This window comes from Chrysochloris asiatica, unplaced genomic scaffold, assembly GCF_000296735.1.
Source record: "Chrysochloris asiatica unplaced genomic scaffold, ChrAsi1.0 scaffold00060, whole genome shotgun sequence".
Lineage (NCBI taxonomy): Eukaryota > Metazoa > Chordata > Mammalia > Afrosoricida > Chrysochloridae > Chrysochloris > Chrysochloris asiatica.
This window is the reverse complement of record NW_006408578.1, coordinates 2,013,570-2,027,707: the sequence shown is the minus strand read 5'-3', so window position 1 is coordinate 2,027,707 and position 14,138 is coordinate 2,013,570.

Here is a 14,138-nt window from a genome sequence, read left to right as displayed (position 1 = left end):
AAAAAAAAAAAAAAAAAAAGTTCAATGCGGATATTGAAGGGAAGGTTAAGATGCCATAGACTCAGTAGCTTCTAAATGCTGTTACAGGTTTTTTTCAGGTGTAGCAATATCAATTGTGAGACAGGTGAGGAAAAAACAAACAAGCATTCTTTAAAAGTACACTAGAAACCCATGCCCACTGTTGGAGTAAGAAACACCTACAGTCATTTTCTATGAGGCCAGCATCCTCACTGGGATCCCTTAGAGAAACTACAAGCAGACAGCAAACCCCTGCAAACACAAAATGTTGATGTTAAGAGCCATTAGGAGTCGGTTCCGACTCATAGTCTATATAGGGTTTCCAAGGAGCAGATGGTGAGTCTGAACTGGCTACCTTGCAGTTCAAAGCAACCTTATGGTCCAGTGCTTACCCTACAGTGCCACACCAGGACTCCAGAATACAAAATGGAAAGGAGTAAATCCCATCTCCGTTTTCCAGTTGTAAAGTCTCCCTCTATCGCCCCCTACTGGCTGAGTCTGTCAGGAAGCCCCTGAGAAAGGAGAAATGTGGTTATCAGGTATACAATCAGAACAACATAAAATTGAATACAGAGATCGTGGTGGAGATGGTAACATGTAGAGAGGGAACAGCTGAGGACTCTAGATTCATGGAAAGAGAGGGACTGAGAGCTGGTAGCAAGGAGGCTGACTTGCAGAATGTGCTCTTTGGTGGTGTATATTATTATATATACCTGTTTTTAAAACAAACAAACAAAAAGAGCTAAAATAAATAGAAAGAAATACTGTTAACTGATGGTACATGGAGGGGATTATAATCATTGTAATGAAACAAAGTTTGTGATTTGTTGAATGAAAAACTGATGATCTGCCCTGTAAACTTTCACTCAATGCACAATAAAAACTTTTTTTTAAAAAAGAACAAAATGCATATAGAAAAATAGGCATGAAGCTCAGAGCCCAACACTTAATATTTGGCACTCTCTGGATGAGACATGTCTTAGTTTTCTATCTAGTGCTTCTATAGCAGACATCCCACAAGTGAGAGCTTTAATGAACACATTAATTCTGAAACAGTTTAGGGGGCTAGAAGTTCACATATAGGGTGCCACCTCTAGAAGAAAGCTCTCTCTCTGCTGGCTCTGGCAGAAGATCCTTGAATCTTTTCAGCTTCTGTTTCTTGATTACTTTGCCATCGCCCTATGGCACAGAGCTCTATCTTCCCTTATCTGTGGTTGTTTACCTGGTGGCTTGCTCCACCTCTCTCATATTTCAAAAGACATTGATTTAAAACACACCCTACAGTAACACTGCCTCATTAACATACAAAGAAACCCATTCCCAAATGGGATTATAAACAGAGAGAGGGGTTGGGATTTACAGTACATATTTCAGGGTTGTTGTTGTTAAGTGCCATCGAGTGGGTTCCAACCCATAGCAATCCTGTATAGGGTTTCCGAGCTCAATTCATAATAGACAAGAAGGCAACAAAGAGTTTTTAATAGGGGAATGGCCTAAACTGACTCATTCTGATGGCTGTGTTGAGAGGAGATGGTAGGATGGTAACAGCTGTGGAGGTGGGAGGATTCTGAATAGAGTTAGTCCTACTGGATTTACTGATGCAATGGATGTGGGGCGGGAGACAAGGAGTTGAGAATGAGTCCCACACTTTGGTTTGAGTATTTAAGTGGAGACAAATTTACTGAGAGGGGATAAGACTGGAGAAGGATTGCAGTTACAAAGGGACAAGGCAGTCAATCCAGAGTTATGTGAGGCGCCTGTTAGAAACCCACGTGACGATGTCAGGGGAAATGGATACTAAGAAGAAGTCTAGGCTCGAGATAAAAATTTGAGATGAATCTGCCATCATGTCCGATTTCAGTCATGTGATTGGATGATTGGATGAGTAGATACCAATGCGGAGCAGAATGCTAAATGACTAAGATAAATTTGGAGTCAAATTGGTTTGAACTCCTATTCTACCACCACAGGAAATTCCCATGCAGATGTCTGATTCCTCCAACTGTAGAATGGAAATGGAGTAATATCAATTACATGGATCGGGCTGCTAACCTCAGAGTCAGCAGTTCGAAACTACCAGCTGTTCCGGGGGAGGAAAAGGAGGCTTTCTGCTCCCGTAAAGATTTACAGCCTCGGAAACCCTGTACAGGGTCACTATGAGTCGGAACCGACTCTACAGCACATAACAACAACAACAACTTTACAATTAAATGTGGCTTGTAAGTGAGTGACATGCATTCGTAAACACTGGAAGTTGCTGTTGTTAAGTGTTATTTTAGTAGTCATCAAATGTAGCCAGAGGCCACAAAATCAGGCTTACATGACCCATAAGTATAGGTGGTGGTCGTGGTCCGACTCATAGCAACCCCAGACAGTCTTTCCGAGGCTGTAAATCTTTACATGAGCATAAAGCCTCATCTTCCTCCTGAGGAGTGGCTGGTGGGCTTTAACTGCCAATCCAGTGCGTATCCTGCAGCACTACCAGGTCACCTGATAAGCACAGAGGACTGAATTATTATTAAATGACAACTCTTTAATTGCAGAGGAAGATATAGTTGTCCTTTACATGAAGTAGGTTTGAAATCCATGTCTTTGAAACAATACGACTTTCTTACTAACACATTTGAGTACTTGAGTGTTTTTTCAGTAGACCATCTCTCTAGATCTATACCTATAAAGACCTTACCTTTAGTTCTCAACCTGGACAATGGGGTAGTGATCAAACTTGTCCTCCTCAGTGAGAAAATTAAGGACAAAGGAAGTCAAAAGGGGAAGTTTGAGTGCCTTCTGATGCATATAAGGAGTAAGGTGGAAGAACTGTTCACTCTCCTTGTGAATAGCTAGCCAGACAACCAATAGAAATGAAAGTGAAAACAAAGAACACACACAGATCCACACAGGATTCTAAAGGAACACAGCAAATCCTTGACAAGACCAAGATGGAAGCAAAATCCTTGCGCAGGATGAGCTATTGAGACGTCAGCAAGTGCCTGCTGTGAGCTGGTGAGCCACTCATGACTCAGGAATGATTCCAACATCATGACAACTGCGAGCCCCCACACACCCATCACACTTGCTCCAAGTCTGTCTGGGAACACAGCCCCGTCCTCCCATTAATTGTTCACCTCTCATTAAACATTTTCACATGAGGCAGGCGTTTCCTTCCAAGAGCTCAATGGCAGGGTTATGTAAGGTTCTACTGTATTCCTGGCTCGAGAACTGAGACCAGCTGCCTGCACAGGGAGCTCCCTTCCTAGGGGGCAGGTCAGATCAGGAAACATTGCAGATCCCAAAGCTTAGAAAATACAACAGCAGCGTGGAAAAGACCTGATGTCCTTTGAGGTAACTCTCCTTAAGCTTAGTAAGTACTTGCATACTGACCTCCTGGTCTAAAACCTGAGGGTATTCTCCCTAGGGCAGTGGCATGGACCTTTTGACCAAATCTCTCCCCAAGGTCAGTCAGCTTGTTTGTATCCAAAGCCATCAGCATGACCCGTCATCTTACAGCAGTCTTTTCCCATACATATTCCCACCACTTAAAGTGTGAAAACTAGACTGTCCAAAGATTATATTCCAAACAGCTGTGCCTGGATGTGAGGAGGGATCCATCTAGAACAGTCATTCTCAACCCTGGCTGCACTTTTGGAATCTCCAGGGGAGACTGAAAATGTCCTGATGCCCAGGCTCCATCCTAGAACAAATGAATCAGATTCTATGTGGAGGGGGCTCAGGCATCGTTAATAGATTTTTGTAGGTTTTTTTTATAGCTTTTGTTTTGATTTGTTATTCATTTTTCAACTGGTTTGACAGCTGTGTTTTAGAACTCACTATTCTAGCTATAAATTTCCCTAGTAGGCTAAAAAGATTGCTGATCCTTAAGACTATTTCTTTAAGAATGCATTATACATGGTCGTTGCTAACCTCATACATGATTGTTGTTGTTGTTAAGTGCTGTCGAGTAGGCTCTGACTTATAACAACCCTGTATAGGATTTCTGGGGAGCAACTGGTGGGTTTGAACTACCAACCTTGTGGTTTGAAGTCCAGTGATCATCCTACAGTGCCACACCAGGAGTCCTTGGACATGATGGTTAACAACAGTCCACAGGAACAGAACCTCATTGAAACATCACTTAACCTCAGCCTCAGGTTCAGCATCCATGAAACTAGCTCACATCTAATAGAAAAGCCAGTTGCCATCAAGCTGATTCCACCTCATAGGCACCTTGTGTGTGTCAGAGTAGTGTGTGTGCAATAGGATTTTCACTGGTTGATTTTTCAAGACACCACTAGAGAGACTAAAGTCTCCCATCTTTTGCTTGCATGACCCCATCTAAATACTACAACCCTACCCCCCTCAAAAAAAAATTGTCATTGAGTCCATTCTGACTCATAGTGACCCAATAGGCTGGAGTAGAACAGTTCAATAAGGTTCCCAGGACTGTAATCTCCATGGAGTCTTGGTGTAGCAGCACTGTGAGTTAACGCGCTGGACTACAAAGTCGGTTTGAACTACAAGATTGGTGGTTTAAGCTCACCAGCCACTCCTCAGAAACCCTATACAGAGTCAAGGTACTAAAAAAAGGGGTTCAAATATCACGGACAACTCCAGACAGATGCTGTTGAAAGGCTAATAGGGCATGAAAGGAAAATGCCTTTAGTCTTTGGATGAATCATCAGATGAATGGTTTTTTTGTTTGTTGAACTTGAGTGGTCCATTGCCTATTATGTACAGCAACAGCTTCCTTAAACTCTTTAAAAAGGTCTTGTGCAGCAGATTTGCCTAATGCAATACATTGTTTGATTTCTTGACTGCTGCTTCAATGAGTATTGATGGTTGATCTGAGAAGAATGAAGTCTTTGACAACTTCAATCTTTTCTCCACTGATAAGAATGTTGTTTATTGGTCCAGTGCTGAGGGCTTTTGTTTTCTTTACATTAAAATGTAATCTATACCAAAGGCTGTGATCGTTGATCTTCATCAATAAATATTTTAAGTCCTCTTCAATTTCAGCAAGCAAGGTTGCATCATCTGCATACCGGAGGCTGTTCATGAGTCTTCCTCCAATCCTGATGCCACGTTTTTTTTCATATAACCCAGCTTCTCAGATTATTTGCTCAGCATACTGTTGAGTAAGTATGGTGAAAGAATACAACCCTATCACATACCTCTCCTAATCTTAAACCATTTGGTGTTCCCGTGTTCTGTTCGAACAACTGCCTCTTGGTTTATGGAAAGGTTCCTCATGAGCACAATTAAGTGTTCCAGAATACTCATACTTCGCAATATTGTTCATAGTTTATCATGTTCCACACACTCAAAAGCCTTGCATAGTCTATAAAGCACAGCTAAACATCTTTCTGGCATTTGACCTTGCTAGGCATGGTCAAATGACTACTATAAGTCTAAGAAGAGATGGAGCAGCAGCAAGAAATTGAAGACATTCAGATTTTACCATTATTCTTTAAAGAGTTGGAGAAATCAATGATTCACTTTATATGGAAAAGGAAGAAACCCCCGATAATCAAAACATTATCACAGACGAACAAAGTAGGAGGTCCCTCACTTGCAAATCTCAAAACCTACTGTATAACCACAATGTTCAAAACAGCCTGGTACTGGCACAATGAAAGACACATAGGTCAATGGAACAGAATTGACAACCCAGAAGTAAATCCATCCACATATGGTTAGTCAGCTGATGTTTGACAAAGAACCAAAACACATTGAATAGGACAGAGATGGTCTCTTCAATAAATGGTGTTAGCAAAACTGGAAATTTATTTGCAGAATAATGAACCAAGACCCATATGTCTCAACATTTACAAAAATGGACTCAATATGGATTAAAGATCTAAATGTAAAACCTAGAACTATAAAGATCATCAATGAAAAAATAGGGGCAAAATTAGAGGCTCTAGTACATGGTATAAATACATGATCAAATGTAACTGGAAACCCACAAACAAAAGACAAAATAATCACTGGGATCTCCTGAAATTAGACACTTGTGTGCATCAAAAGATTTTACCAAAATAGTAAAAAGAGAACACACATACTAAGAAGAGTTTTGGGCAATGCCATGTTAGAAAAGGGATTTATGTCTAAAGTGTATAGAAAACTTCAACACCTCAACAAGAAAAAGACAATCCAGTTTAAAAATGGGCAGAGGACATGAACAGACATGAATAAACACTTCACCAAAGCAGACATTCAGGCAACCAACAAACATATGAAGAAATGCTTGTGATCATTAGCCATTAGAGAGATGCTAATCAAAACTATAATGAGATATCATCACATCCCAGCATTAATAGTAAAGTTTAAAAAAAAAAAAAACACTGAAAAAACAACAGATGCTGACAAGGATGTGAAGAGACTGAAACCTTCCTAAACTGTGGATTGGTGTTGTTAAATGCTGTTCAGTTCAACTCATAGCAACACTTTATAGGGTTTCCAAGGAGCAGATGGTGGACTTAAACTGACAACCTTGTGGTTAGTAGTCCTGTACTTATTCTATAGTGCCACACTGTAAAATGGTGCAACCACTGTGGAAAACAGTATGGCGCTTCCTCAGAAAGTTGTAAATAGCAATACCGTATAGCCCAGCATTCCCTCTCCTTGGTATATATCCTCAATAAATAAGAGCCATGACACATACAGCTCTATGCACACCCATGTTCATTACAGCACTATTCACAATCGCAGAAAGATAAAGGCAAGCTAAATGCCCATCAACAGAAGAATAGGTAAGCAAATGTTGGTACGTAGGGCACAATGAGATATTAAACAACACTGAAGAATAATGATGAATCTTTAAAACATCTCATGACACGGGTTAACCTAGAGGACATTGTGCTGAGTGAAATTAGTCCCAAAAGGACAAATATTGTATGAGAAGAATGTTGTAAAAAGTGAAGAAAACGTTTTTATGTTAAAAGAAACATTTTTTTTGATGATTACTAGGGGTAGGAGGGAGAGGAGAGTAAGTCACTGGCTAGAGGGTAGACCTGTGTTAACTCGAGTGAGGAGGAGAGCAATAAAAGTAAATAAATAAAGATGAAATATATATATATATATATATACATACAAGGAGTTCTGGTAGCGTAGTGGTTACGAATCGGGCTGCGAACCTTAAGGTCAGCGGTTCGAAACTACCAGCTGCTCCGCGGGAGAAAGATGCGGCTTTCTACTCCCGTAAGGATTTACACCCTCGGAAACCCTGTACAGGGTCGCTATGGGTTGGAACCGACTCGAAGGCACTTAACAACAACAACAAATATATACATACACATTTTTGGGAAAAAAAAGAAATTGAAGACAGAACCTGTGTGAGTGGACAGATTCTCTTTCCTGCCAATGATTGGCTCAAAATAAGCCACCAGCGGTGACCAGGCCACTGACCCTTTTTGAAAAGTAATGCCAAGATAGACTTGTGACAAAGTTGCACATCTCTTTTCTTTCTGGTTCCTCTGTCTCCCTACCTGTAACACAGGCACCATGAATTTGGAGATCTAAACATTACCTGGGTGAAGGTGAACTGCTAGAGTTATAGTTGTCCTCATTTTCAACATCTCAACATTCAGCCACTTACTTACCATCTTCTTTCTCTCTTTATCATTTGTTTCTGAAAGCTTCTATTACCAGTCACTGTATTGGATAAATTTTCAAATCAGCAGTCAGAGTTTTGAAATTGCTGGCCTCGTATAGTAATCCAAAGGAGGCAGGTGACCAACACCAATACAGTCTCAGAAATTCTGCTTCATAGCTTGTGTCCTTAGTTTGTGTTCATTCATCTTAATGACACATACTGATATTGGCCTCTAATGGAGCTCTGATAGCATAGTGGTTACGAGTCGGGTTGCTAACCTCAAGGTCAACAGTTCAAAACTACCAACCATTCCACTGGAGAAAGATAAGACTTTCTGCTCTTGTAAGGATTTACAGCCAAGAAAACCATATACAGGGTCACTATAAGTCAAAACCAACTCCACTGCACAGAACCACCATCACCATCACCATCACCACCACCAATGAAGCTTGTGTAGAAGACAGGTCTACCTTTCACAGAGGGCCAAGAGGAACCCAGAAATGAAGACCTGGAACTAAACGAGAGTGGGTTTGTAGACATTTTTCTTAGTCATCATAGTCTACTGCACTAAGGAGTCATTTGTGCTGAGACTGGGTGTTTAGGTCTCTCCATCATTCTTGCTTCCCTGTCTCCACTTACTATGATGTCTTTCATGGATGCCTCCTCACCCCTGGCTGTGGCTAGCCCTATATATAGAAGGGTCTGCACCCCACATCAGCACCTCTGGAATCATCCTGACTTAGCTGTCTGTCTGTTCTCCACTCTGGAGACTTTGTCCTTCCTCCCTGCACTCTGGTTCCCTTACATCTCCCTGGGCTTTACACATCTAACCACAAGGACAGGACATTCATTCACACCAGGACACTGCCTTTGACATGACATCTAAGAACTGGACTGTGAACCACAGGTCGGCAGTTTGAGCCTACTAGCCACTCCATGGGAGAAAGATGAGGCTTTCTGCTCCAGCAGAGATTTATAGCCTTAGAAACCCTACACAGAGTCACTAGAAGTTGGAACCAACTCAATGGAACTTAACAACAACAACACAAGTGAACTATGACCTCCCTGTCCCTTTAGATGCCCTGTACTCAAACACCCAATTAATTGTAGGCTAAAAGTCCAAAGTTTTCCCTGCAATTTCAACTTGAAAAAGTCACCATTCAATTTACATGCACACAATAAACCCCAGATAACACTGGGACCTTCTCTGCTTCTTCCAAACTAACCTAGTGAGGACCCCTGCCTTGTGGAAACCCTGCTTGCCTCTCTGGGAGCTCCCACTACCTTGCTCTTCAGGACAAGGTTGTGTCTTGTTACCTGCTGAAGAGTCTGCAGCTCATGGTGGGATCAGGCCATCAGGATTCATAGAGTTTTCAGTAGCCAATTTTCAGAAGTAGATCACCAGGCCTTACTTGGGAAGCGCTACTAAAAGCTGCTTAACATCATTGTTAGGTTAGTTTTTGTCAGATGCCATTCAGTTGGTTTTGACCCATAGGACGAAACACTGAACCCACAGAACATAAAACAGAAGAAAACACTGCCCAGTCTTGCGCCATCCTCACAATGGGCTATACTTGAGCCCATTGCTGCTGCCACTGTGCCAGTCCATCTTGTTGGGGGTCTCCCTCTTTATCACTGCCCCTCCAGTTTACCAAGCATGATGTCCTTCTCTATGGACTGGTCCCTCCTGATAATATGTCCAAAGTATGAGAGACAAAGTCTTGCCATCCTGGCTTCTAAGGAATATTCTGGTTGCAATTCTTCCAACACAGATTTGTTCTTCTGGCAGTCTATGGTACATTCAAAATTCTCCTCCAACATCATTACTCAAATGTATCAATTCTTCTATGGTCTGCTTTATTCACTGTCCAACTTGCACATACATATGACTCTATTGAAAACAAATGCCCACTTACAAATGGGTGAAAGATATGCATGAGGAACATTGGCCAGGAATGGAACCCTTCATGGAAGGTGAGAAATACTGCTGCCCCTGGGCTATGCCTTATGCTCACTGTCACTGACACTTAAAGTCCTGGTGTGGTGCTGTGGGTTAATGCGCTGGACTGAAAAGTTGGTTTGAACCACAAGGTCTGCAATTCAAGTTCATCAGTTGCTCCTTGGAAATCCTATACAGTGTTGCTATGGGTTGGAACTGACTCAATGGCACTTAACAACAACTGACATTTAGCTGACAAAATGTAATTCCTTTCCAGGCCAGCCCTCTTCTTGTGACATTATGCCTGTTAAAATAAAAACCTAGCCAATCTCTAAACCCCCTCCCAAGACTGAAACTCAAAGGAAATACACAAGCAGTCATATAAGCCTGCTGGCATCCATGTTGGTCTACTGGTGAGTGGAAGTGAGGGAAAAGGAGCAATTAATATGTGGGCTGAGTTCGACCATATTTCATAGACTTCCATTGACCTGGACATGAGCAAAAGAAGAGGAAGGGCTGGTTGGTCTGAAGTATGGTGAGACCTGGGGACTACTGAGCCCATGGACAAGGACATAGCCATGGAGGACTAGAGCTGAGCATGAAGCATCCAGATTATATGAAGTGAGGGGAGACACAAGAATGCCCAAACGTGCAGATAGTACCCATTTGACCTACCTTCGATGGTTTGATGATCAGAAGTCGACTAGAGGAAAATAAAAATAAAAAATTGATAAAGAAAACAAGTGTAAATTGCTACAATTTGATGAACCTATACTTATGGATGTAGTAGCTCAAAATACCAATTGAGAGAGAAGGAATCTTCACATCAAGGATCATTCTCATCCTCTCTGTACACATGGTTGATAGGGACTGGCAACTTAGACATTGGGGGTGGGGGGATGGGGAGTGCTATAAAGGCACGCAGTGACTGGCTTACAAGTTTTCAAGAGTTCGTTTAGTTTCAGAGTATGCAGGGGAAGGTAGAATCCCCACTGAATAGTTTTCATCTTGTCTAGATGGGTCCAGTGAAAGGAGATGGAGATAAGATTCTTATGATACAATAGTGAGTAACTGATACTGCAATTGTCACACCTGTAAAGGTAGAAATTTTGTAACAAAAAGGGGGGCGTAGTTAATCTTACAGTCCAGGAACAGAGGACCCTAGAACCATCAAGGGAGAAGAGCACGAGTGGAATGCGGGCCCCTATCCAGAGAAGCAGCAACACCAGAGATGGAGGCAGAGATAAGGACATGGAGAGTTAGAGTAGCTGAGGACTCTAGACTCATGGAAAGAGAAAGGCTGTGTGCTGGTGGCCAGAAGACAGGCTTGCAGAATATGCCCTTTGGTCTTTTGAATGACTATATATTCCTGAGTGTTTTTGTGTACATCAAAAACAAAAACAAAACAAAACAAAAAAACCCACAGAGGGAACAGAAGCAAATACTGCTGAAAGATGATGCATGGAGGAGATTATAACTACTGCAATGAAATGAAGTACGATAGGATGAGTGTAAAGCTGACATTCTCCCATGTAAACTATCATTCAATTCAGAATAAAAACTTTAAAACAACAACAAAAAAAAAAACCTAACCCACCTCTGTCAAATCTATATCCAGTCATACCAGCCCTAAAGGGCAAGGTAGACCTGCCCTCTGAGGGTTTTCAATCTGCCCATCTTTATGGAAGCAGACACCCTCATCTTTCTCCTAAGGACTGGCTGGTGGATTCAAACCACCAATCATTTTGTTAGCAGCCCAGAGCCACTTAGCCACTGGACCACCAGAGGTCCTATTATGCCTATTACGTTTGCCTAATATCCTGTCATTCCTCATTTGTCACTAGGCAAAGATACTGTCTGAAAGACACATGGACAAATATAAGATTGTCACCTTACCTTTTCCAAAATAACGACACATTAAGGGAGAGTTTAAACTCAAATAACCAGCTGGACCTGCGACTGAACAAGAACTGGGGTGAAAACAAAAGCACTGTGCTTTCTTTGTGATGGTAAAACAAATTCGCTTCAATTCAGATAGAGTCAAAAAGTTGTATGTGAAAGTGCCCCAATTTGGGAAAGAGTTTTCTAATTTCAACACAGCCATTCTCCACCAGAAAGCCTACAGGAAGTTGGTTCTCTAAAATGCAGGAAAGGGGAAAATGGATCAACGCTGGGGAGTAAGGCACAGAAAACCTAGCAGCTGACAAGTGTGACCTTTCTATTTAGTGTGACTGAGGCCAAAGGAATAAATGCCAGCCTTTGCCTTCTGTCAGGAAAGGATCCATGTATCAAAAGGACAGAATTCAGCTGCTTTCCCTGAGGGAGGCCTCTCTCTGAGTTCTTGTTGAAAACTTCTGCCTCCATCCATTACCAGAGACTGAATATAGACAGTGTTGGATCATTTCATTGTATAATAATTATCTCCATTGAATATCAAGTTCAGACACTCAGATTGTTGTTGTTAGCTGCCTTGAGTTCACCATGAGTGATGGAAACCCTATATGCTTCAGAGTAGAACTGAGCTCCATACACTTGGCAGTGGCTGAGTTTTCAGAAACAGATCTCTGAGTGGACTCGAACCTCCAACTTCTCAGTTAGCAGCTGAGAACAGTAACTATTTACAGTACCCAAGAACTCTATTAAAGTACAATCACCTCCACACTTCACCACCACCCTATTTTCCTACTCGCCATTAATAAGAGGTCTAGTAGGACACTCTCCAAATGGAAACCAGATCCTCCCAAAGGCATGAGTGAGGCGTGCCTTCTGATGGCAGCCCTCCATGTATATTCTGACCCCACACACAACCCAAATGGTGCAGCAATATGGCATGATAGGCAGATTTAGTGAACCAGATGTTTACCCACCCCTTCCTCTCCTGTATCAGAATGCCAGAGTCTAAGAACATCATTTTATGGGGACTAACTTTGGGACACACTGCCATTAATCAAAAAAGTAAATTATTCACAACTTTAATGCTTCAATTATTAGTAGTAATAAAATACTTCCCACTGTGGTTGCGAATACTGATTTCCCAGAGACGTCCTGGGATGCCTACCACTTGACCTGTTGACATCTGACAGCTGAACAGAAAGGATAAACGCTGGTGTTAACTGACTCATAGATGATCCAAGCACTTAGGGGGAATCAAGACATCACTTTCCTTCCCAGAATGCATTCACCAAAATGTCACAATCCCTGGTGGCAATAACAAGTGATAACATACCATCCTCTAAAGAAAAAAACAGGCTACAACATGAAAAGTTTATTATTCTTATATATGATTTTTATTTTTACTGTCTGTGTTGTTGTCAAGTGCTGCTGAGTTGGTTCCAACTCATAGTGGCCCTGTATAGGGGTTCTGAGGAGCAGATAGTGGGTTTGAACCATCAACCTTGCAATTAGCAGTCCAGCATTTATCCTATAAGTCAACACCAAGACTCCTTATTGTCTGTAGATTTCTATGTTTTGATGATGATTCCTTGTTTTCCTTATGAGATACTGTGTGAAGTGCTGTGTAAAAGATGAAATATTTTCAATACCAATATTTGAAGAGGTTCTAGAGGGTAACCAGCTCATCAGAAATTTGTGGAAGATTTATAGTAGGCCAATAGAAACAAGGATCATTTAAAAACTACCTCAAGATAGGGGGAAATGGTCACTTTTCTACTGAAATATTTCTTTATTTCTTGACTATCTCCCAGTATAATACATAATGTAAAAAAAACTCTTATTCTATCAACAAGTAATCTAAAAACACCTTTTCTAAGAGTCTGTAATCTGAGGTATGACCACTAGAATCTGATATCTCCAATATCTGCCTTATAAGCTAAGCTCCTACAGTTAGAAGACATTGTCCACTAGAAAAATCATGCCCCAGAATTGTAAATGAAAACTCACCACAAGTACATATGCCACTATCCAACACCAAAATTTATTTGGTCATTAAGAATATAAGATATAGGAAAGCAATACCATTTACAATAGGCGCCCAAAGGATGAAATATCTAGGAATAAATGTAGCCAGAGAAACAAATGACTTATACAAAGAAAACTACAAAACAGTACTACAAGAAACCAAAAGAGACCTACAAAAATGGAAGAATGTACCATGCTTCTGGTTAGGAAGACTTAACATTGTGAAAATGTCAATACTGCCCAAAGAAATTTGCACATATAATGAAATCCCAATCCAGATTCCAACGACATTCTTCAAAGAGATGGAAAAAACAATTACAAACTTTATAGGGACAGGAAAGAGACCCAGGCTAAGCAAAGCACTTCTTAAGAAGAATAAGGTTGGAAACCTCTCACTCCCCAGCTTCAAAATTTATTACATGGCTACAGTGGTCAAAACAGCTTGGTATTGGTACAATGAAAGATACATTGATCAATGGAACAGAATCGAGAATCCAGAAATTCACCCATCCACATGCAGCCAACTGATTTTTTTTTAAGTTTTTATTGTGAGGTTTACATGGGAGAACATCAGTTTTACACTCATCCTATCATATTTCATTTCGTTGCAATGATTACAGTCCCCTCCATGCATCATCATCATATAATCCCAAAGGTACACCACACAGCCCC